We start from the raw sequence: 25983 nt of genomic DNA on the forward strand, positions 1-25983 counted from the left end.
CGCACTGTAGTAATTTGATCTTATTTTTGATCGAGAATAGTACAAAACATCTGGTTAAGAGATACTACTACTAAGAGGTACTACTTGCAAACCCGGCAAAATCCAAAATCTTAAAAAAGCGAGATATAAATTGAAACTTATTCAGAATACAATTATTTACAATAATTATAACACTTTCAATTAAAAATTCGACTTTATTCGTAAAAATTTTACTTTTAAATTGTCGGGTTTGTTGCAAACATGGCAATCTCTACTTAATTATTGCAAAGTTGGAATGTATAATTTAAATTTATTATTTCACTACTGTTTCTTGATATAATTATGTTTATGTCATCACTGCTTACGTGTAAAATATTTACAGATTATAACAAAAAATTTAAGTTTAAAATAAAGTTTAAGTTAGGTATTATATCAGCTTATTGTGATTTGCTCAAAATAAAGAAAGATGGATTTTGCCAGGTTTGCAAATAGTACCCTCATATGAAGTCCTAAAAAACAGCCTGTAGGTACTATAAATGTTATATGTATGAGTTTCTACCCATGGTCTATTATTTTGAATTATAAAAATTCAGCTTAAGTCCTGTTTCAGTTGACGAACCACAATAGCTGGTTTTTTTTTATCACTGTAGATGTTGCTGATAACATGCAACAGTCGGCGACAGCCAACGGTTACATTAGTTATATTATATATAACTAGTTGTACTGTATAAGGGCACATTCACAGTCATGGGTCATACCTGGTTGTGTCACTAATACTATAAGCTGTGTCCATGTATTTAATAAATTAATGTTTGTATTATGTTGTTATAAAATAAATTTAATAATGCCCACATCATCCACAAATAATTACATAGATATTTATTATGAAATCTGAACTGACATTTCTCTTTAATTCCCATTTGTCTCTGAAAACTTATTAACTAATTTAAATCATGTGCATAAGTTTAAAGGGCTCTGATTTTACTTTTATTATTTAAGAGCCTCCTTGAGAAAAAAAAGGAAGCTTAGACATTTACAGATAACATGACCTATCATTGGCTGGTTTAAGTCACATATTGTTTAAGTGATTGCACACTATGTAAAGCTAGGGTTTCCTAGGACAGCGGTGCCCATATTTTAACGGCCGTAGTGAACGGTGATGCGGTGGACAGCCGTCGTAACGGTGACTAGAGTGTGGTTTCCTAAGAAAACGGTGTTATCAACACCGCTTCCCTAGGAAACCACTCTCTAGTCGACGTTACGACGGCTGTCCACCGCATCACCATTCACTACGGCCGTTAAGATGCTGGCACCGCTGTCCTAGGAAACCCTAGCTTAAGACTCACCTTCTGTGTGTGTTTAACAACATTCCCATTTAAAATCCACTTTTTCCTATTTATAAAATATTTTTATCTCATGTAATGCAGCTGTTAAAATACTAAATAAATTCCATGTTTTTATAAATCACTGAAGTTTTTTTTTTATATAAAACCATTTTGAGCATATTATAAACTATAGAGAGTAAAAACAATGAATTATATATTTAACTTACTCAGAAAACTTTCTTAAAGAAAAATGATCTCAAAAAGTATGTGGACCGCTGAAATAAGGATCAATTTCATTTGTAGGTATTTGAAACATGGTTGGTTAATAGCTTCCAATGTAAGCCAATACTATTCAGAGGTACTGGGTATGAAACATGAATCATGAAAGCAATCAGTAACAGGGTTGTCAAGAATGATTTATTTATTTAAATCAAATCAAATAAAAAAATATGTTTTGAATTTATTCATTTAATACTTCACAATAATACATTACATAATTTAATCAATAATGTTTTCCTCTCTGGGAAAATCCGCACGGAGGAAGACAGTATCTTTTTACAAAGATTTATGGTTTTTTACAGAAAGAAAACTAAATTTACAAAATATACATGTAAATGAAACACATTTACCTAAGTAAGCAGTAAAGTAAAAATAAATGGAAGGATAAAAGATGCTCAGAATAATGCAAAAGAAAAGCCCAGAGAACATTCTAATAGGGGTATTTCAGTTTATATGCATTAAAAATTAATAAAGCTCATTATTACATTGCGTCAAAGTAACACACAGTTAGATACATAACATAAAAAAATACTGCCCGCTACTAGTACATAATATTATAGTACATTAAAGAGGGTAATTTGCAGGTACATATTCATTCTAATTTCATGAAATGATTTTTTTTCCATTGCAAATGCTAATATTTTAAACAGTAGGTGTGATCGATGGCGTGTTGGAATATTTATTTATTGTATGTATTTATACAGGGTGTTCTTTGAACCCTGTCACATCCAAAACCACGATGATCAGTAAAGGCAAGAAAACATATTAAAAAAGATATTTAGAACGAAGAATTTAAAAAAAATAAAATTAAAAATGGTGGCTTACTTCGGCAGGGGAGAAGCGAGGGGGGTGCAGCCATGCGGTCGACAGTGTGTCAGGCTCCCCCCTCCTCGTTTTTCCCCTACAGGAGTGAGAAACCATTTGTTTTTTAAATTAACAAATTACAACAGGGATGAAGAATACCTTAAAGTAGGAAATATGGAAGTCTAGGCATTTACAGAGCTAATCACCTGTCATTGGCTGGTTTAAGTGGCCACTTTACACACTGTGTAACATTCACTATTTTGTGTTTGAACATCTATATTTCTTCAACTCTTCCATTTGTTGATTTTAGTGAAGTTAAAGAGCTGAAACCTTTATTGTTGAGAAGAGATTCATTTGACTAAATTATTTCACATACATAATAGGCAACGCTTGAAAACAATTTTCCAATTTTTAAACTTCTTCTTCGACCAGTTGGTTTTATTACAATATTTGAGTTGGTCCAAATGTTTGTAGACAAAAGACTGGATTTCACCCCCTCGGGAGTCATTAAGATTAACAAATTACAAAAGGGATGAAGAATACCTTAAAGTAGGGAATATGGAAGTCTAGGCATTTACAGGGCTTATGACCTGTCATTGGCTGGTTTAAGTGGCCACTTTACACACTGTGTAACATTCTTTTTAAGATTTAAGTCGTTCTAAAAATTTATTTTAATGTGCCAATATGTCTTCTTGCTCATACTGATCATCGTGGTTTCGGATATGACAGGGCTTAAAGAACACCTGTATGTATAAATATATATATACATATATATATATATATATATATATCTATCAGAAGCTATTTCCAAAAAAATTTGTGTGGACCCAGAAAGAACTATGATGATTGGAGACAGGTGTAATACTGACATTCTATTGGGAACTCGTTGCGGATACAAAACGATGTTAGTTCTCACAGGAGTTACCACGTTGGATGAAGTTAAATATTGGCAAAGTGAAGGAACCGACGAAGAGAAAAAACTTGTTCCTGATGTCTACATGCCCGCTATAGGAGACTTAATTACTTTTTTGACTGAAGGATAAATTTGTAAAAAGATACATATGAAATTTAGAACAAATTGTTCATATTTTTGTGTTCCTTTATTTTTTTATAAATTTGCTGTGAATTGCTACTATTAAGAAATCGCTGCTTAAATTCAAAAGGGCTAACAATCAAAATTTGACTTTTTTCAGTAAAGCTAAAGTTTTTAACGCCAGTTTTTGTTTTTTTTATAATCTTGCTTTTTAAAGTCATGTTTTTAATATCATTAGATGCGTTTTTTAAGCTGTATCTATCTAATTATGGGGTTTTGTGCTAATTACGGCAGCCTCCGTGGTGTAGTGGTCAAGACGCTTGACTCACGCACGGAAGGTTCCGGGTTCGATTCCCGATGAGAACACAAAAATTAAAATGCTATTTTTCTCAAGCCTGGGTGCTCTGTGATGTAATTCACCACTGTAATTAGGCCTCCTGGCCTGTTGTGGTGCAAAAAAAAAATATATATACATAAAACGTTGTAATTTTTAAGCAAATGATATTTTATTTCTAATTCGATTTTATAATAAATTTACTAACCAAAATAAAAACAATTTATAACCGTAAAAAAACCACGAAAAAATTCTAGTTGCTTTTGCTGTTTTAATGCAGTTTCCTATGCTCCATTTGGTGCGAATAATAATGGTGAACTATTTTTATGAAAAAATAATTGACACGAATCATCATTCGTAACGTCAATTTAGATACAAACTACTGCCAACCCTGATTTACGATTTATCGGCTGTTCAAAGAACCGTTCTTCCGGCCGTTCGCTTTACCCGTTTGTTCGAATGTCGAATTCGCTCTCGCTCTGTGTTTGTGCGAGTCGAATTGAGTCGAATCGGCGGACCAATACGAATAGCTCGCTTCGAAGGGAGTGGTCCTCGGCGCTCATCTGTAGTAGTCGCTGGTAGTCGCGCTCGCTGACAGTAAACTTAACCTCAACGCTGACAGTTGATCATAAATACACAATCAGGTATTCGGTAAAGTACGAAGAAGGCATTTCTCAAATAAAGTTTCATCGACATTGACGTTTGATGCGGTAAACAAATTACATTCCCCGCGAAATGTAAATTTTCGTCTTGCGGTAATTAGTTTAATCGAGTTCAGTGACGTCGACAAAACTAATGTGAAATGAGTGAGTTTATTAACTATCATAATGATTGTAACTTTATGGAACTCGGAGACAGAAATATGTATGAATTATCCTAAATACAACAAAATTTGTTTGTGTTAGAATTTAGTGAAAAATGTAATTATCCTTTGGGTGCATCGCTTTAAATAAACTTCAACACATTCCGTGCAAAAACGCACCTGTATGGATGTAACTCTGCACAAGGCTTTTAAGGCGAAAGGTAGGTTAAAAATAAATTTAAAAGGGTACTTTTCGAAATAAGCAAGTAAGGAATTCAAATGTAGGTATGCAATATACTTTTACAAGAAAGATCATAATCTTACTAAATACATGCAAATATTTTTTAAATTTAAATACATAACTATAAAGCGTTGAAAGTAAAATCAAACTGAAAACAATTTGAAAGACCTTTGTTTTATTTAATTGAATTCAGCTTTGAGTCACGATTTCTCAAATTCATGTGTAGAAAGTTGTACTGTTTTTGAAAAGTGTTATTTTATTTTGATTTAGGTCAAGATTAAAATCTGTACCTTAGAGGATAAAACACAGGTGTCCAATTTTTACCGTTTTGAAGTTAAAAATGCAGAAATTATCGCAATAAGCTATTTTATACGTGAATAAATCACCGAAGTCTATTTTCGTCATAAAAATTCTTTTATAAGTCAAATTTAAATGAAGTCCACATTGTTGTAATGAAAAAAACATCGATATTCCTAGATAAGCTATTTTTATATGCACTATTATCAAAATAATAATTATTTTACATTGAAAGTTTTTTAATAGATTTAAATTATCTCGTTTGGTTCAAAAGTTATGTGTTTTGGAAATAGCACGATCACAACATCTTGTTTCCCGAACATTTCGTTTAATGTGACTCCTGTGGAAATAAATAATTATGAATTATTCTTGGTTGTTTAATTAATCGTTATAAATTATATAAATACGTATATTATATCGCATAAAAATGTAATGCATACACATTTACACGGTTATTTATTGTATTTTAATGTATTGATTTTCGAATAGTTCCTACGAGTATAAGTATTAATTTTGATTTAGTTCTGGAACCAGAATCTTGGACGAGTGTTTTCCCGCTTTCCCCTCAATAGTTAGCTACTCTCCGGTAAAATCCCGAAAAAGGAAATCGAGTGGAGATAAGTCCGCCTCGTAGCGTAGTGTTTGGTGCGTTCGCCTACCATTCTTGAGGTTCCGGGTAGGCTTCCATTCTCGGTATACCGAGATGCCGTTATACCGGATCCCACGTGATTTTTTGATCCCGCTCGGAGCAAGATTGCGTGTGCGGGACCCCGCGGGATTTGCGGGATTAGGAAGCGGCATTAAGACTCAAGACGCCCCGCCACGATCGCGAACGCTCGAATCTCGAATACAGACTGCAGCCGGTAGCTTCGTCTTAGATTATTGAAATTTTATTGTTTTCCTTTCTTTAAAAAATAAAATAACTGTATTTGGTTTATTTTAGCTGTCAACTGTCATGTATCTTTTAACGCCATATTACTGCTTCACTAGCTCCTATATCTCTAATTAACTGAACAAATGTTACAATGTGTGAACACTAAATACAAATCATTTTAGCTCTGTACCGAAACAAACGGGATCCCGCAAATCCCGCGGGATTGAAAATCTTTAATCTCGCATATATCAAGATCGCAAATCAGCTGCGGGATTAGAAGCCCTAGTTACGGGTTCGATTCATGGTAAGACGAACTTTAAATATTTGTTTGTCATCTATTTGTCACCTTAAACGTGAGATTAATAACCTTATCTTCATGTACTTGACTGCTGATCAAGACACGCTGCATTTTTTGTACGAATGCTGTCTCATACGCATCATCCTTTGCGGATTGAGGTATAATGATGATTAATTCTCATATTATTATAATATCGCTGGGTGATAGCGATAATGTTAACGAAAAGCGGACTGCAGCGAACAAACAAATTTTATTCAGCTTTGTAAAATGTTTGAAATATTTTAATCAAGGAAAGGAGCACGGAAATGGATCTACCTTTGATACTATGAGGATGTTCTATTTCGGGCACTGGACGATGAAAGTTCACCATGAATTGTGATATTAAACGACTTATTATAATAACTTTCACAACGCGCGACGATTTTAAGAAGTCTATACTACTACCAGATAACTTTAAAATTAGCATTTGTGAGTTACCCACTAAATTTTTATTTTTTTATCCTCCCCCGTGAATGCTATAATTAGATAAGTAATGTATTTGAATCATCAAAATATGATTATAATGAATCACGACTTGCCTATTTGTTGCATTCACGGAGGTGGATACTAATTTAATTAATATGTGTAGTCAATTTTTTATCTAAAAACTGATAACATTTAAAATGCTGATTTTAAAGTTACCTATTTGTAGTAATTACCCCACGATAAATAGGTACTAAATAATATCACAAATATGTTGAACCGGGTTGTTTTGGTGTGGTGTGGTGTGGTCCTATCGCGGAATCATGGATCAGAGTTCCGAGCTCGAACCTTGCTCTGCCGCATCTTAATTCTTTGGGTATTCCAATATGTTAACACATTGGTACACTAACCGCAGCGCAGGATCTCAGATCATTTATAACTATTTGAGTTTTTCCAAATGTTTGTAGACAAAATACTGGATTTCACCCTCAAGGGAGTTATTAAGATTAACTGTAAACAATAGAAATAGAGAACATTTTAGAGAGGAAAATATGGAAGTCTAGGCATTTGCAGGGCTTATGACCTGCCACTGTAACATTCACCATTTTGCCTATGTTTGAACATCCATATTTCTTCAATGCTTCCATCTATTGATTTTAGTAAAGTAAAATGCTTCACAAAAATCGCACTTTTCCCTCTTTCCAATTGTTCCAAGAAGCTAAAGTTTTAGATATAAGACAAATATATTGTTTTCAATGCTTTAAATATATATTTAAGAACCAAAATGTATTTACAAGTAATTCAAATAAATAAAGTCAAAGAAGGAATCGTGTGTTAGAAATACCACATTGTAAAACGAGGCTAGCACAGAGAGATATGCATATTTTATAGGCCCAAAAATTTTTAATTCTTTTTTTACTGATAATATTTCATTAATCCCAAACTTTCAAAATTTTCCTTCTTTTAAAAAACACGCACTATCCTGGATTCAAACTTGGATAGTTAATTAATCGGGTTGTGGTCCTGTGGCTAGTGTCTCGGACTCACGGACCAAAGGTCCGTGGTTCGAATCCCACTCTACCCCAACTCGATTCTATTTTCTAATAGTGAGTTATTTACAACTCGTTGAAAATGGCCCTCAAAATTAAATATTTGGGTAAATCATAAGAACGCAAATATTTCTTTTTAAAAAAAATAAAATAATAATAATAAAATGACGAATGGCACACTGGACGTCCCCGATTTCACGAGACTGATAAGTATCAAAGTACAAAATAGATGTACAAGATTGCAGCCTGCTTTTGTCATGCGTCTGATCAAGCATCTGACAAACAAAATTTTTTTTGTAAATTCTCCAATCGCCAGACTACACCGGCTCGGAAACGAGTATGGAGAAATTGATGTGTGTCGTTTTCCATTATCAGTTTTTTTATTAACAATTCTTACGGCGATAAAATCATAATAACTTACATTATCCGAATGCTGTAAAAATCACTTTGATTTTTTGTATTTTCCTCACCTACACTTAAAAAATACCCACTGTAAACCTATTTTTTTTGCCTAAACTAAACTGTTTTTTTTTCAAAAACATTTACTTATGTACCTACCTACTTTTATGTGGGATTTTATCTTTATTTAAAAAAAATATGTTTGGGAAAAAAACTACAGTTTTTACATACGAAAACATACAGAAAATAAGAATATATAGAAACGAAAATTATAAACAAGTCAATTAAAATTTTCCGCATTGATGTAAGCTGTCTTATTTTATTTATTTATTTTATTTTATTTATTATGGTTCACAAACAATAAACAATGCATACGACATTGGTGTGATAATTACAATTTAATATGTTCAGAGTTTAGATATTTCTCATCACTTATATGTGAACACAACATGCACAAATAAGTTGAAAAAAACTTTATTATTAAAATAAATTATTTGAAAATTGAGAAATGTTAGGAATGAACTTAGAATTTGCAAATAAAAATACACATATTATACTACATAATAATAAAGTAAATAGAAAAAAAAATATGAATAAGAAAAAAAAAAAACAGTTTAATAAAAACATTGTATTTTGTATTTTTATTTTATAAGGTAATTCAACAAAGATTCATATGTACTAGAAAACATTCAATTTGAACGTATTCGTGGATACAATTTAACATACAGATAGAATTACATTTGTTGTTTTTTTTTTTTTTTTTTAATTATATATTTAAAAAAAAAACTTATACAATGAAAGTAAGTTGTACTTGTGTATCTACTTATTAACTGAGATTTATTCCCAAGAGATTATTCGCAAAAGTTAGGAGAGTATCGTGAAAAATGACGATTTTGTTTATGTTTTTGGTAGAAGAGGATGACTCACAGTCATGTCTAAAGACAATGTAACGGTTATCTATAAATTCTTCACTATTATATGATAGTTTAACTATGTTTCTGTGGAATAGAGTACATCGAAATACTGTTTAAGAATTTCTAGTGATATTTCTTCCAACTTTGCGAATACCTCTTAGGTTTTGATAAAAAGTCCTTAACATTTTGTGAGAAGTGAAGTCTATTTAGGTTTATTTAGAACTTACTTAGAATAAAGGGTGAAACAAAAAAAACGTAAAATTAATAAACAAAGTTTTGACACAAATATGCTTGTCTATGCAATTTTGAGATCGAATAACCATTGCGGGGGATTTTTTTTATAAATAAATATGTAGATAACTAATTGTCCTATAATTTTGGCTTATTTGTAATACTGTTTTTTTGTAATGGCTGTTTTCTTAACTACTAAGAGTGAATTTATACCCTATACAAGCATCCATTTTAATTCACTTTTTTTTCCTTCTTTTTAGTATTTCCTATCATTTGCGTGGCCTTCATTTTGTGTTTTCGTCACAGAAATGATCCTCTAGCCGCTAGTCTAGCGTGTGGGTTATTTGGACGGGTGAAGGCAGCTCTAAAATTTGTCAACAAAGAAAATATCGATTTCTGCGATGGGTTCGTCTGATTTGATAAAGGTCATCACTAAAATATTGAATAAATAATTTAGTTAATATGTTTGTCAACAATGTTTTGAGTACGTCCAAATGTTTGCAGACTGGCTGGATTTCCTCCCTAGGGAGTTATTCAGATCTTAATTGTTCGCAACAAAGGGGAAAAAAAATAAGAAGGGAATATGGAAGTTTAGACATTCTCAGGGCTTATGACCTGTCGTTGGCTGGTTTAAGTGGCCACTATACACACTGTGTAACATTTACCATTCCGCCCATGTTTAAACATACACATTTTCTCATCTCTTCCACCTTTTGACTTAGGTGAAGTAAAAGAGTTGAAAACCACTTGCACTTGCCTAGACTTCCAAATTTCCTTCTCGCACAGGTGCATTAAAAACGGCAGTCACCCAGGAAAATATCGATGCTGTGCGCCAGCTCATCAAGGAAGATCGCCATGTGCCATATCGCGAGATTGAGCCATCATGTGAGATTTTAAAGACCTCAATTTAAAAAAAATTGCATGATGGTGTCTAAAAAAATTAGTTTCCATTGGTGACCGAAGAACAGAAATATGCTAGGGTTCATTGGTGTCAAAAAACTCAAGCCAGCTTCAACGCAGGAAACTCTAAACACGTGTACAGCATCGTCAGTAGTGATGAATCGAGGATTTACTCATATGAATAAAAATGAAAATGTACCCGAAAATTAACGCCGACGTTTATTTGGGTGTTCCGAGGTGAAGAAAAGCCGACAAAAGTTATCCGTTGAGAAGATGGTCGCGACATTTGTCTCAAACGCAGGTCATGTTGCAATAATTCCTCTGCAAGATCAAATAACTGTTACTGCCGATTGGGATACAACCATTCGTTTGCCGTAAGTCGTCGCTGAGCTTCGAAAAACCAATCCCGAACGACGAATCATCGTCCACCAAGAAAGATAATGCAAGTTCGCATACAGCTCGCAAGACAATGGAATTTTTAGAGCAACAAAATATCGATTTTTTAGACCATCCTCCGTAAGTCCACACTGCGTAAGTATTCCAGCTCTACAAGCAAAACTTAAAAGACAACCCTCGGAAATTGGTCATCATGTACAATTATGCTTTTTCTTATCTTATTTCTAATGCTATATCTCATTTAAATGTACACCTCGGTGCATCAACGATTTATGTGTTTTTGCTTTTTTGCGAAATGGCAGCCTTATTTTATTTTTGTTTCGTATTCGTGTTCATATTGTTGGGATTTTTTTCGGTTAATTCATTTGATGAATAACCGTTAATTACTTTAAAACCGTTACATTAAAAGTATCCATTGACGTACTGTCATAATTTTTGTTTCTTTTAACATTAATTCAATTTAATTTGAAATAGCCTACATCATGATTAGGTAGAATGACATCTCGAGTAATTATATCTCGTATTTCCGATTTGAGTAATGCCAGGGTGATATGTGGGAGGCGAATGGATATACAAAAATAAACACCAATTCCAATCCATTGTGGGTTTTCTGCCTGCAACTATACATACGAATCAACCTTTTCGCTAAATGATTGAGATATATAAATGTATATATAATCGTATATCATTGACCTAGTACGCAATGATAAGACTGTAAAATCTCTCGACGCAATAAAGCGTCTTATTCTTTAAATGTATAAAGTGAACAAAAGTAAATGCATTTTGATAAAATGAAGCCAAACGACAGGTGATTTCTACTCGTTTTTAATTGGGCTTTAATTAAATGTTCAAGATTTACTCGTGCATAGTCAATAGCTCAAAGTTTTGTTTAAATATCGTTTTCTTTTTGATTTAAGTTATTTAAGACAATTCTTTATGGAATTTCATAGTAATGATAAGTCACAAATTAAAAATACTCAGTACACTTCCACTTATTTATTTGAGCAATTAGCAATTCACCCTCTAATGGACAGTTACCAGTCTGAAGATGCCCGTTCGATGGTGAAAGCACTAATTGGTCAAATAAATAAGTGAAAGTGTACCGAATATTTTAAATTTGTAACTTTCATTCAAATATATATATATATATATTATTTTAATAGGTAATTCAACAAAGATACATACTAGACAACATACAATTTGAAAGCATTCGTCGATACAATTTTACATGCATATATATCTTCAATTATAGAATTACACAAAATAGATAGATATACAGGAAATTAAGTTGTAATACATATTTTTTTATACAGAATACAATGCAATAAAAAAAAGTTGTACGTGTGAACTTATTGAATAAGATTTATTCCTAAGAGATTATTCGCAAAAGCTGAGAAAGTATCATGAAAAATGACAATTTTATTGTTTCGGCAGTATATATTATATTCCCGACACATACGGGCCATAGGTGTGTGGCATGTAGCATTATTTGAAAACAAAGGTTCTTTTATATAAGTTATATCATTGTTTTCTATGCTTACATTAGCTTAAAGGTACCGCACCAAACGGCTCATATTCTCTACCAAGATGAAATCATAAAAAAGGTTGTGTGCAATTATTATTTTTGTACTGAATTTCTCAAATCTGTTTTGCGATATTTTTTGTCTAGTGATTCAACCAACCAATGTATTGGGCCAACGCATTGTCCAGAGTTAGGGTTAAATGCAAACAACATGATCTATTAATGTATTTATAGTGTATTTTTGACGGCAGATATAAATAACGGACTGTGGAATTATAACCTGCTTCATTAGAAGTTTATTGGAACTTTATAAAATTAAAATGACGAAAATCAGTAAAAAGTTGAAACTTTTTAAAAACCACAATAATAACCAGTCTCGTGCGTTTTCACACCACAGTAAAATTCCACCCGGCCTGATAAAATATTGTATTATAATTAACTTTTGAAATAATTGTATTTATTTTACGGCAGATAAACAGACTAACCAGTGCAAAATGAGGCCGACTGATCTCCACTGGATTTTTATTTGCAATTTGTTTGCCTGCAAGTAGAAACTAAATTAATACAACGAAAAAAGATAAAAGTAAATATGTATCCACCAACACTAATTTTACCGGGCCGTGTGGATTGGGATGAAATGAAATCTGTGAAATGAGTCCCAAGTCGCGAGAACTGTGTAACCGATTATTGGTATAACCTAATAAGTGGATTAAGTAATTAATAAAAAATAAATTTAAAAAAAACATTTGTCCATCCCGTGGTGTAGTAGTCAGCGTATTTGGCTGCCATGCTTGAGGTCTCGAGTTTGATTCCTAACAAACTCGACGTGAAATTTATTTTTTTGTAACAGATTTTTGTCACCTGAAACATAATACTGGTCGTTTTGCCCCCATGTATTATATAAGTATACTTATACCAGTATGTAGATGACCTATCATCATTATTCGATGTGCTTAATGGACAAAAGGAAAATAACTTTTCGTATCTGGCAGCATAAACGAAAATAGTATTATAAAAAATAAATAAAATAACTTTGTTTTTAACCACTATTTTTTTTTTTTTAATTAGTGGTTAAAAACAAAGTTGTTTTATTTATTTTATTATAATGAATGACCACAAAGTTAGTGCTTCAAATATAAACTTTATATATAGAAAATAGTATTATTGTATTTTTTACAGAATATGATTCTCTGCGAAATTCCCTTCGTTTCTGTATAATCATGCCAAAAATGCAATACTTTTTAAGTTATTCAATAATTCCCGCTTGGCCTAAACGCTTAACACCTAAAACCCTTCATCTAAACTATCCTAAACCCCTAGGATACTCTTGAAAGTCAGTTATACTTTGTATTCTTCACATGGTTTTCTCGCATTTTAACAATAAAACAGCGTTTACAATACAATACTCTTGTACCGTTTGTGAATTCGGAAAAATTCTCCTGCATGTTTTGGCTTTTAGGATGATAGTTCAGAATAGAATAGACGATTTGCACCACAATAGGCCAAACGCAAATACAGTGGTAAATTACAGAAGTACGAAATACACAGGCTTGAAAAAAATCTATACGGGAACCGAACCCCGATCCCTTCCTGAATTAGGCGAGTATCTTTGAATTATTTTGTTATAGTACGTTTTTATAAAAAAATGAAAACTGTAATAGTAATTAATTTGTTGTTCAGTTTTTCTTTTCTATGTTCGGTTTGAAATGAGAAGATAGTCGCTTTTCACAAGATTTCACCGTTTTTAGCTTTGTACATGTTCTGTATTGTTATCTAACACTTGTAAGTACACGTTTGAATTGTCTAAACCTATTTTGGTTCCTCTAAAATGTCAATATTTGACCTTAAAAGGTCCCTCAGGCTTCCTTTTGTATTCCGTTCCACCGACCGACCCACCCACCTTCGTCTATTCACCAAAAATACCTTTGTTATTTATGTAGGTCGGCTGGAATAAATTTATCCTGATTTTATTAGGATATCTTACATTGATTGCCTTTACGCCTCTAAGGAAACTTTCAATCTCCAGACATCCTACTCTCTCAAACACAAACAAACAAACCATCACGCCGTTTATCCGTAGGGGTAGGCAGAGAGGATAGAACGCCATATCACTCTATCTTTGCATACAGACCTCGCTTCCTCTACATTCACACATCTTCTCATGCACGCACGCCGATTATTCCTACTTATATTCTTCACATTAATATTACTTGAGGGTACTAGGTGCAATATTAGAAATCCCCAAAAGGAGGTGCTGAGATATTTGCAAAAAAACTTATTATTTCAAAGTGTGTGGCATTTAGAAAAATGACCATCATAATTCTATGGCTTGGATTTAACGGGGCCCATGTTTTATTTAATTTTTTTCTTGCCAACATTTTGTAGAGGGAAGATTTGTAGATTGAAAAGTATATACAGCATATTCATTATTTTTTTTTTTTTTAATATTATAAAAAACTAGATTTTAATCCATAACCAGCGATGTCCGCTATTTAAACAGTTATTATGTTCCTCAAATTGAAAAAAAAATCATAACATTTATTGTTTTAAGTATTTTAATAATTCTGTGGATTGGATCTAAAAGGGCCGATGTCGTAAACCGCAATAATATAGAAAAGTATTTTTCAGCCATTTTGTGGCGTTATAGTGAAATGTTTCGTGTGTTTGATATCGAATATTAATAATACAACATAACCGCATATGTATGAAAATATAAAATAGTTCAATATACAGAGTGTTCTTTAAACCCTGTCACATCTGAAACCATGATGATCAGTATGAGCACGAAGACATATTGGCACATTAAATAAATTTTTTTAATGTAATTTATAAAGATGGTATTTTATGTTTCTTATACAATAATGTTTTCTTTCTGTTACGGATGTATTAATATGTATGATATTATGCATTGTAAATTTTTTTTATTTATGTACGGTCCCACTTGAGTTTCTTTAATAACTCCTGGGAGCATAATATGTACTTTTTGTATTATGTGTTTTATTAATAAAAAATAAACTTTAAAAAAAAAACATAAATTTCTCCGGTTCATAAATTTTAAACGGCATTTATCGCGAAAAAATGTAAACTATAATCTTCTCTTATATACATTGAATTTAGTAAATATTGATGGTATATTTTATTTTTGCATCACAACAGGTCAGGGGCCCAATTATAGTGGTGAATTGCATCACGTAATTTGCATGTATTCTATGAATAAATGAATACTCAAATGAATTCTCTGTTCCCGAAAATTCACTATCTCGGGAACAAATACACAAATGACTAAAAAATAGATGTATTTCCTTTATCTTTATTTAATTTTATGAACCAAATATTCTTAATTTAAAAAAAAAAGAATAGTTGAGTTTCTAGTATTTGATTTGTTTTCTTTTTTCATTTTAAATTTAAAATGAACAAACCTGACAACCTTCGTACATAGTTGTACTTATACTATTATAAGTGACAGACCGAAACAAGATTTTTAGCCGAAACTGAAACTTATTTAAATGAATTAAAAATCACTTTATACGCCCGAAATTAGGCGTTTTTATTGTTAAACCTTACAAGTTCATTAAAATACTTGTTAAATAAAATACACATTGAAATAAAAGGCATACATTTAATGAGTACATTAGTTTATTTTTAGCGTTTTTTGGTTCGTTGTTATGTTATACATATATCTTATATGTATTCTTATTCCTAGAGGTGGGGGTCAGCGCTGTGCAAGCTCCTGACGTCACTGCGACCTGTGAAGATCTGTTGTGACTGATCCCCGTGAATGGTTCTCGCCCTCCAAGCCCAGGTCTATAAAGAGCCTGGCTACTGGTCTTATTGTAACAGTTCTCCATTGCACACTATAGGAACTTTAACTTATTAACTGAAGGAATTACAAACATATAAGTAAATTTGAAAGATATTATCACGAGCCGTAAGATGCACCCATGTACAGCCGAACGTAATCCGACATATTCCGACCGCAGGTTTCGGCCCATTTTCGGCCGAAACCGATACCGCGGCCGAAACTGATATTTTAGTCGGTCATTAACTATTATGTTGTATCTGTCGTCCACTTCATTTGAGTACGTTATACATTATAGGAGAATGGGCAGCAAAGTTAAACCTGCGTAATTATGTATTACGTATCAAGATCTCCTATTCCCTCGCATTCCATAAAATAATTTAATTGTGAGGTAATAATGACAAAAATAATCATTTCTCACGCAGTACAATGATACCATTATTCTCAAAAGTTAAGTAGACATTATTCCTAGTAGCGCGACCAGTTTTACAAATTGTGCACAGGTTTGAAATTTCTGTTTCTTTGTTTTGCTTGACGGGTCACTTGTTTTGTTTCATTTTTCTAAGCTCGTCTTATTGTTTTTTCGTATCATCCAATCGACCAGACCAATATTCTACCCCTTCATGTAAAAAAATACACCTTCCTTGACCACTTTTGAGAAACATCTGAAACATAAATATTTATTATGTATCTTTACCCTAACTTACCTTATTTGTTTTATTTTTCATAATTTTTTTTCTTCTCTTTCCTGGATCTTGTCTCCTAAACTCATTTCATTACCTGATCTCACACTGCTCCTCATTTCGCCGGGATCGTAAAACAACGACGCGTGGGATTTTCTTCAACTTTGCGAGAGAGCGGTACGATTTTTTTGACACTTTACGTCATAACTTGATTAATTCAAAAGTTTCCCATTCGATACATGGGTTAGTAATGCATATATTTGGGTGCATTATGGTCAATTTCATGTCAAACGTCTGACGGCAATTTAAAAATCATTAAAACTGGTCAAATGCATAATTAGATTCTTCTTTGTAAAAAAAAAACACTAATGTTTTCATTGTTTATCATTTGTCAAAGTCAAAAACATTCCAACTGTTGTATCGATTTGATTATTCACTCGTTTCATAAAGGTGCTATTATCTCAGTTTCACTTTTCTATGGCTGGCTGCTTTCTCCGTAACTACGTCCACTGTAACTTGCTCTACTCAACCGCCGGCCAATATGTTGACCAGTAAGCTAGCGCGTATCGGAAACGAAGTCGCTTAACTCTCCACACGTTGGCGAGTCATTCGGTCAGTATCTGTCGGTGCGGGCCAACGTGTGGACGTCAAAAGCGCACAAGAAATTCAGCAACAGTTTGCTGAAAAAAATATTTAAGTAAATTTGATTTTGTAAACCAGTTTCAACCTTTGAGAAATGGACAATGTATGATAATTCCCTCGGTTGAAATTCCCTTTATTTTTACTAAAGATTCCCCATCTCCCTCCGAAAATCAGAATTTCCCAGATCTGGGAATTTTTCCCCAGAAATCACATCACTAAGCCAGGATAACGTGTGGATGCGATGACCAGTGCTCGGCCAGCGTCCTTTGATGTGTGTTGAAAACCGACAATAGACGGATCGCGCGCTAGCGTATGTGCCAGCGCGTGTGCCAGCTCTGCCAGTCACAAATTAAGCCTCCTCTACGCGTTGTCCAATACGTTGTCCAATAAATATTGTTATCGGCCAGCGTGTGCAGCCACCGATTTTCAAAATACTTAATGCTATAAGTGATGTCCCATCTCTGTTGGAATCAATTTATATTCATGTTTCCAACCGTATCACTATAAATCAAAATCTGCTATTTATCAAATCTTCTAGGGACTGGGCTGGACTGCTATGTGCATTAAACACGACGCTTTTCAACATAGCAAAAAGTTTTATGACACGTACTATGATATAATCATGGTGTGTTTGACAATGTATAAGTAAGCATCTAATCAAAACATAGAGAAATGATATTCATTTGTAAATTTTTTTTAAAATAATTTCTACATTAATTTAATGTCAATTGTTTTACTTATTAATCACGAGGACTTACCCAATACTTAATTGAATTAAATTATGTTTTTGACTTATTAATGAATTATTTGACCTATTAATACTAATTATTAACTTTTAAATTCATCTGTATGTCCCGATTTAATACAACTTTATTTGTAGCTAGTGGTGTTATTATATAACAGCATTTATCGATATTTTTCCCAGCCGATTACCTTTCTTTTCTATCCGTCCCTTGACCTATCTTTATGGTTCCTAACTTACATCAAGATAGAAAAATGTAAAAATTAAACATTTCGATTTGGAACAAAACAAAAAACATTTTTTAAATTACTTTTAATTTAAAGTTGCATCAAAATTCTTTAATTCGTCCTGCATCGTTGTAAAAGTTATCATAAATCGTTTCATAATTCACAGTGAATTTCATCATCCAGTGACCAAAATTGAAGTACATCGTCATTGTATCAAAGGAAGGTCGATTTACGTATTTCTTTCCTTTTCTGAAATATTTCCAACCTTTTATAAAACTGAATAAAAATGTTTTTTTTCGCTGTAGTCAGCTTTTTGTTAACAAGTCGGGACATGAAAATGAAAAAAAAAACGATTTATTGTAAATAATAAATTAATAATGACTCCCTGTGTGGCCTGTGTGATCATATTCCCTTTATCATTTTATCAGGTATAAGATTTCTTGATTTTGGATCTTACTGTACGATCACTTGGGTTCACAAAACATGGTTTTCGATTACTTAATTTGTTAGTAATTACTTTATTTGCTTGTGCAATATTAATTGGCAACTTTGTTACTTAATTTGCAATTGCGTGAAAACAGTTTTATAGTAAAAACCCTTGAAAGGAACATTGTTAGTTCAATGTCATTTTACTTAGTTTGTTTCCGCCATCTCTTACATATTACGTTGGTATTAGTAGGTACCTACCTACATTATTATTGATAATCCGTATTTTTCCTTTGGCCTATTTTTATTTTTTAAAATTTTATTTGTTTACTTTTCTACACATATATTATTTACGTCGTCCAAAATCGTCCAAATCCACACGACTCGGTAAAATTAGGGTGGATTGATATAATTTTTAAATTCGTTTTTATTTTTTAGTGGCTACTCGCAGATTAAAATCGTGTAAAGCTATGGTTTCCTAAGACAGCGGTACCGTCACAAAGCGGCCGTCACGGGACGGCGGATGACGTCATTAAAACGTTGACTATGTAAATCAATGGCGCTGGTTTCCTAGAGAGCGTTGACCGTGAACGTAACGTCGAAGCAACGGTGCCGCCATTTGCAGAACGGCCGTCACAGCGGTGCGAACTGTTTTCGAACGGTTTTTCTCGCGAAGCGGTGACCGTTTAGCTGTCAAAATGAGTGCAAACGTGGTGCGGAATGTTGAAAATGACGAAATATTGATTAATTTTGTAAAAATCATGACGATTTATGTAATGGAAGGGCAAAGACTATTAAAAAGTCGAGTTGAAACAAAGTTCGTGAAGAAATATCGGGACAACGCTTGAAATATCAGGTATGTACTAAAATGTAAATAACAATAGAATCATATGAAAATAACAGAGCAAATGTTTATAAACTACAAGAAAAAAGCTAAGCATCTATCATAATGTTATTTTTCTAATTCAAAACATTTATTATAACATTGTTTATACGTAATAGATTCCAAGGAATCCTAACCTATTTATTGTGTCTGCAGATAATTGGTTGAATTCTATATTGAAATTTCGTAAGGTATCCAAAGTAAAATGCTTGTATTGGATTCAATTATCCTTTTATTTTTTTTATTTACAAAGGTGTAAAATGTGACGCATTTTGTCTTGTAAGGACATTATCAAACTTTTTACTAGGTTACCTTACCAAATCCTAACCTATTTTGAAGTTGACATTTTATGAAATAATACACAACATTTCAGATTAAAAGTCACATGGGTGTGATTTAAAATAAGGAGTTCTCCATGAATATTAAAGAGCCAATAAAAATGCCTGGAACATAATCTTAACAGAGTTAGTTTGATGAATTTTAAATAAAATATGCCCTTTGAACATGAAATGAATACAACAAATTTGTCGATGGATACAAATAAGTATACCAATGTAATTCTTGTATAAACATTACTATAATATTTTTTCTGCATTAATTATTACATTTATTTATTCTAGAAAGCTACAAACACCAAAGAGTAGTCACCAATATAAACAATTTTTGTTACAACTGAGAGGGAAAACATTTTTGAGAAGGGAATACTGAATTTCTGTCGTAGGTGAATTGGTTCAGGCGAATAAATCTCACCCAAATGATAAAAGTTTCAGCTCTTTTACTTCACAAAAGAAAACAGATGGAAGAGTTGAGGAAATGTGATGTTAAAACATAGGCAGAATGGAGAATGTTACAATGTGTAAAATGCCTACTTAAACCAGCCTATGACAGAGCATAAGCCCTGTAAGTGCCTAGACTTCCATATTCCCTTCTCGAAAATGTTTTCCCTCTCTGTTGCAACAAATTTAGATCTAGATAACTCCCTAGGGAGGAAATCCAGCCTGTCTGCAAACATTTGGACATACTCAAAACATTGTTTTTAATGAGTAAACTTATGGCACACAAAAACGATTAAATGTAGACATACTTGGGACTTATTAATACATTTGTTCCAGGATTCTTATCACCGAATTCAATTAAATAATATGGTATGTAAATGAGCTCCCATTTATATTTGAGACAAGTTCAAACTAGTTGTATAGCAACTCCATAAACACCAGTAATAAGTTCTTATTTAGATACATAAGGTAGGTTGCAATAACTTTCCTGTATATTCATTGTGAATTTTATTTTCAGAATAAGTACATACTACAAAATTATTTTCACCCAAGTGCAGATCAAGATACGAGTAGTGAGAGGGTAGATACTCTCCCGATAGTACTACTAGATTTGCTGTGCGAGTCGAACTCAAATGTTTGCCAGCAGAAATTACTAGGCTCCCGAGCGATTTCTTCACTGCCTCAACATGCAAGGACAAGGGGACATTCGTCAACGACCTACGACTCAGACTCGCAGACATCAGACAAACACCAGGCATCCACCACCTTTATCCACAAAGAACTTCTCAACACGAGCCACGTATTTATATTTACTGACTGCCACAGAAGACCATTCCAGAAGGCCATACAATGTAGAACAGACGGGAGACAAGACTTTCTGAAATCTACCTTCACTATTGTGATGGAAAAATCCAATGACACCATACCCACAGCAGTACTTACTTCGGACTCACCAGATCCACCTCCAGGAAGGCAGACACTCCCCTGAAATGAACACTTCCCAGAATAATACTGATCATAAAAACAAAAATGTACTAATAAATATGAGCAAACTATTTTTACCTGGATGCAAATTATGTTTTAAATACCTCTTATGAATGTACACATTATTGTAATTCCATTTTGTATTATAATTTTATATGTATCCTTCTCCGTTTTTTAGATTATGAGAAATGTAGTTTATACTCACATAATATATTTTCTATTACATAATATTTATGTAAATTTAGGATTATAATGAAAAATCCTCAAGTATGCTATACTAAAATGATTTCGTGTTTAGCATTAGGTCTTATACTCATATATATACATATAACTCATAAAATATTAGTTCTTTATACAAATATGAACCAAACTTTTCTTCTTTAAATATCTCTTTGTAAAAAGAGATATTTAAAGAAAAAAAGACAATAAATTTAAGTTAATTTAAAAAAACATCTTAAAAAAATAATAACATATTATGGTAAAAAAAGCAATATATTATTTTTAAATGCTATTCTAAAAGTAATTCAAATAAGTTTAAAAATATAAAACCAGCAGTGAAAAAAGAAAGAATAAAAGTCTTTCAAGTGAAATGTAAAAGAGCATCAGAAATTCAAATATATTAAAAAAATATTTTGTACTTTCTCCAGCCTGTCAATATAAGTAATGTATTGTGGATTCCAAATTATGGATGCAAATTCTAGGTGAGTACTTACATAGCTATAATAGAGTAATAATGAATTGATTACAATGTCTGCTTTGTAATGACAAATGTATTCTTTATGTTTGTTGTTACTATGTAAAATACTATATTATATTTTGACAGACTAATAAAATGAATTTAATTATGATTCAAAGAGGTTGGACATATACTTGTATGATAGGGAGCAGATGATATTCCTAAAGAGTTAAAAGTTATACAATACTGTGTTGTGGGGTACATAAATTATTAATTAAACGCTGAAGACATTTTGGTTTCGAACTTACAGTTTGTAGTTATGTATATTATTACATATGAAAGTTATAAGTATCTATTATGGTGTCTGTAAGAAGTAAGTGTATAATAATTGAAATTTTTCAGAAGAAATCTGTACAGTTTATATATAGTAAGCAATATTAAGTTCTGATGTTACAGTATAAATTGTTACTACAATTATTACAAGTTTATATATGTATATTAAAGAAAACGTAAAGTAAAGTGAATTCTGGTTCTTTTGTTTTACAAAGAGATATTTAAAGAAGAAAAGTTTGGTTCATATTTGTATAAAAGTACAAATATTATATGAGTTACATATAATATATGCGTATAAGACCTAATGCTAAGTAATCTCACGAAATGTAAGAAAGCATCAGAAATACAAATGTTTTAAAAAATATGTTGTACTTTCTCCAGCCTGTCAATATAAGTAATGTATTGTGGTTTGTAAGTTATGAATGCAAATTCTAGGTGAGTACTTACATAGCTATAATAGAGTAATAATGAATTAATAACAATGTCTGCTTTGTAATGACAAATGTATTCTTTATATTTGTTGTTACTATGTAAAATACTATATTATATTTTGACAGACTAATAAAATGAATTTAATTATGATTCAAAGAGGTTGGACATATACTTGTATGATATGGAGCAGATGATATTCCTAAAGAATTAAAAGTTATACAATACTGTGTTGTGAGGTACATAAATTATTAGTTAAACGCTGAAGACATTTTGGTTTCGAACTTACAGTTTGTAGTTTATTTATTTATTTTATTTTATTAAATATTTGGGTAAATCATAAGAACGCAAATATTTCTTTTTTTTTTAAAAATAAAAAATAAGTATTGAAAACAACAATTTTTTAACATAAAAAGACCAATTAAGTTTTCATAAATTAAAAAGATATAAACATTAAATGTGACAAAAAAATAAAAAATAGATAAGAATTTTAAGTGAGAAAAGAATAATTAGTTATGTATATTATTACTTATGAAAGTTATAAGTATATATTATGGTGTCTGTAAGAAGTAAGTGTATAATGATTGTAATTTTTCAGAAGAAATCTGTAGAGTTTATATATAGTAAGCAATATTAAGTTCTGATATTCCAGTATAAATTGTTACTATAATATTTACAAGTTCATAAATGAATATTAAAGAAAACATAAAGTAAAGTGAATTCTGGTTCTTTTGTTTTACAAAGAGATATTTAAAGAAGAAAAGTTTGGTTCATATTTGTATAAAAGTACAAATATTATATGAGTTACATATATATGGGTATAAGACCTAATGCTAAACAAGAAATCGTTTTAGTATCGTTATCGTTTGAGAATTTTTCATTATGATCTTAAATTTACATAAATATTATGCAATAGAGAATATATTATGTGAGTATAAACTCCATTTCTCATGATTTACAAAAAGGAGAAGAATACATATAAAATTATAATACAAAATGGAATAACAATAATGTGTATATTCATAAGAGGTATTAAAAACATAATTTACATAAAATTTTGCATACTATAAAACTATGTAATAGTACTTAATGTTTCGTAAATAAAAGAAAAAAATATTTCTTTCTCTTATTTCTGTTTACAGGATATCATGATTTGTTCACCAAAACACTAGAAATTGGCCCTGTGAAGGAATAGAACGCACCAAGATCAGTTACAAATAAAAATGTAGTTATTGCATATATTATTTTTATTTAATCAAAAATATACACCTTTTATTTTATAAATTATTATGTAATGTATTTTTAAAAATTATTTGAGTATGATCTTCTTCTTCTCTGGTCTCAATCCTGGGATTGGCTGGCAGCAATTCCTTTCATTCTTCTCCTCCATTCCTCCCTGTCTTGTGCGGCTCATTTAAAGTCAACATATGATGAGCAGCGCACGTTCTCTAATAGGTCCTCCAGGTACTCTCGGCGTGGGCATCCCCTAGAATTTGTTCCCTCGGTCATCCCCTCCATTGCACATGCAGGCCTTCTTGACGTATTACATGACCGATCCATTTTGCTCGCCTTTCGGACAAGGTCCTGAGCAGGTGCCTTCCACCTTCGATTATTTAGAGAACCTCCTCATTTGTAATGTGGTCTCTCCAGGAAATTCCTAGTAGTCTTCTATAGGACCACATCTCAAAAGCCTCTAGTCTCCGTTTATCTCTTTCGGATAGGCACCATGTCTCGCAGCCATACATCAAGATACTCCATAAATAGGTCTTGATTAGGAGTATTCTTAGTTTTAGGTCTATATTATTTGATTCTTTTATTTTGGACCTTTTATTAAATGCAAGTCTAGCTTGATGTATACGGCTGTCGAGCTCGCTCTTAGACCGACCGTCCCACGTTATTTTGCTCCCGAGGTAGAGAAACTCCTTGGTGTTCTTTAGTGGTATTCCCGACATCACTACTCTCATCTGGTGTTGCATTCGGCCTACAGTCAGTAGCTTTGTTTTGTCTTTATTTATCTTCATACTGTAGTTATTTTGAAGAATGCTTTCCATAGTTGTAAGGGCTCTTGCAGTTCTTCTTCACTTTCAGCAACCATAGCAATATCGTCAGCAAACCTTATCATATCCCATTTAGTATGATATTAATAACAATAATTACAGGATTAAATAAACTAAAATTAGTTATTATATAGATGTGATTATAAGTAATTATGATATTTTACAAATTGCAAATATTTATTTATAAATCCAACATACTCAAGGAATACTATTTAAAAGTTTAACATATAACATCAAATCAGAGAGACTAAACATATATTATATTAACTATAAATCATATATTTGTTTTTACATTATAAATTTAAGATGTTTCTATCCACTTGTATCAAACACACACTCACCCTTTCCACAAACCCACCCTCACACTCATATACACTTACTCTTATATTCACATACCTACCAAAACCTCACTCCACTCCAGCAATATTACAGCACATTTAAATCAAAGCTTTCTCTCACTCTCTAAGACTTGCAAATAAATAATACAATAATAAGCTCCACTCGTTTGACGATAACAGCCGAACCTCGCTTCTAAGTTATCGTTTTGAAATTTACTCAAGAGTAAATATTCTACTTTATGCATGGAAAATATATATAGGATCAACATTGAAAACGCATCCAATGTAGTAATGGGGGATTTAAATTTTTGTACACCTAGAGACTAACTCTCAGGTATTGAGAGTCTCCAAGTTTTTAACCAAAGGGACATGTTTCTTAGAAAATTTTTATGTTCTACACTATCTTCTCTAATCCTTGTGAAGATTGTTGAATCTCTGAAATTCAAATACACTTTACCCATTTACAATCTTCCACCATCTACAAAATATACTTTTAAAATCTAGAGTACTCTCGGGTTCTACAAACAGTTCTGGATTTTTAGGCGCTACGCACTTTAAACCCACCAATTGTTTTCTCATTAAAAACTTTTAACTCTAGGGATACATTTTGTTTTAGAATGTTGCTTGGATATAGGACTTTGTATGATATCATGTGCCCAAATTTGATCAAGGTTTTTTTTTCAAGATCATTAATGAATTTCGAATGTTGAAATTGAGCGTCTAATATTATAGTGAAATCATTTAAATGGGGATTATTTTGAATTGATCCAATTATTGCAAACACACTTAATTAAATGTAAGTACAGGATCAAATTTGAAAAATAAAGTTCTACTATTATCTAAAGGGTG

General features: G+C 32.0%; 1 protein-coding gene across 2 annotated transcripts in view; it reads left to right on the forward strand.

Moving 5' to 3' along the window:
• Nucleotides 1–4255: 4255 nt before the first annotated feature.
• The window catches only part of Evi5 (ecotropic viral integration site 5), a 142261-nt gene continuing 120533 nt past the window's right edge, over nt 4256–25983 (forward strand). For both annotated transcript variants that reach the window (XM_088241133.1, XM_088241138.1), the window contains exon 1: nt 4256–4777. The gene's annotated coding sequence lies outside the window, so the exon portion shown is untranslated. The remainder of the gene's footprint in view (nt 4778–25983) is intronic.

This window comes from Micrasema longulum, unplaced genomic scaffold (assembly GCF_059751315.1).
Source record: "Micrasema longulum isolate JH-2025_06_02 unplaced genomic scaffold, ASM5975131v1 h1tg000127l, whole genome shotgun sequence".
NCBI lineage: Eukaryota > Metazoa > Arthropoda > Insecta > Trichoptera > Brachycentridae > Micrasema > Micrasema longulum.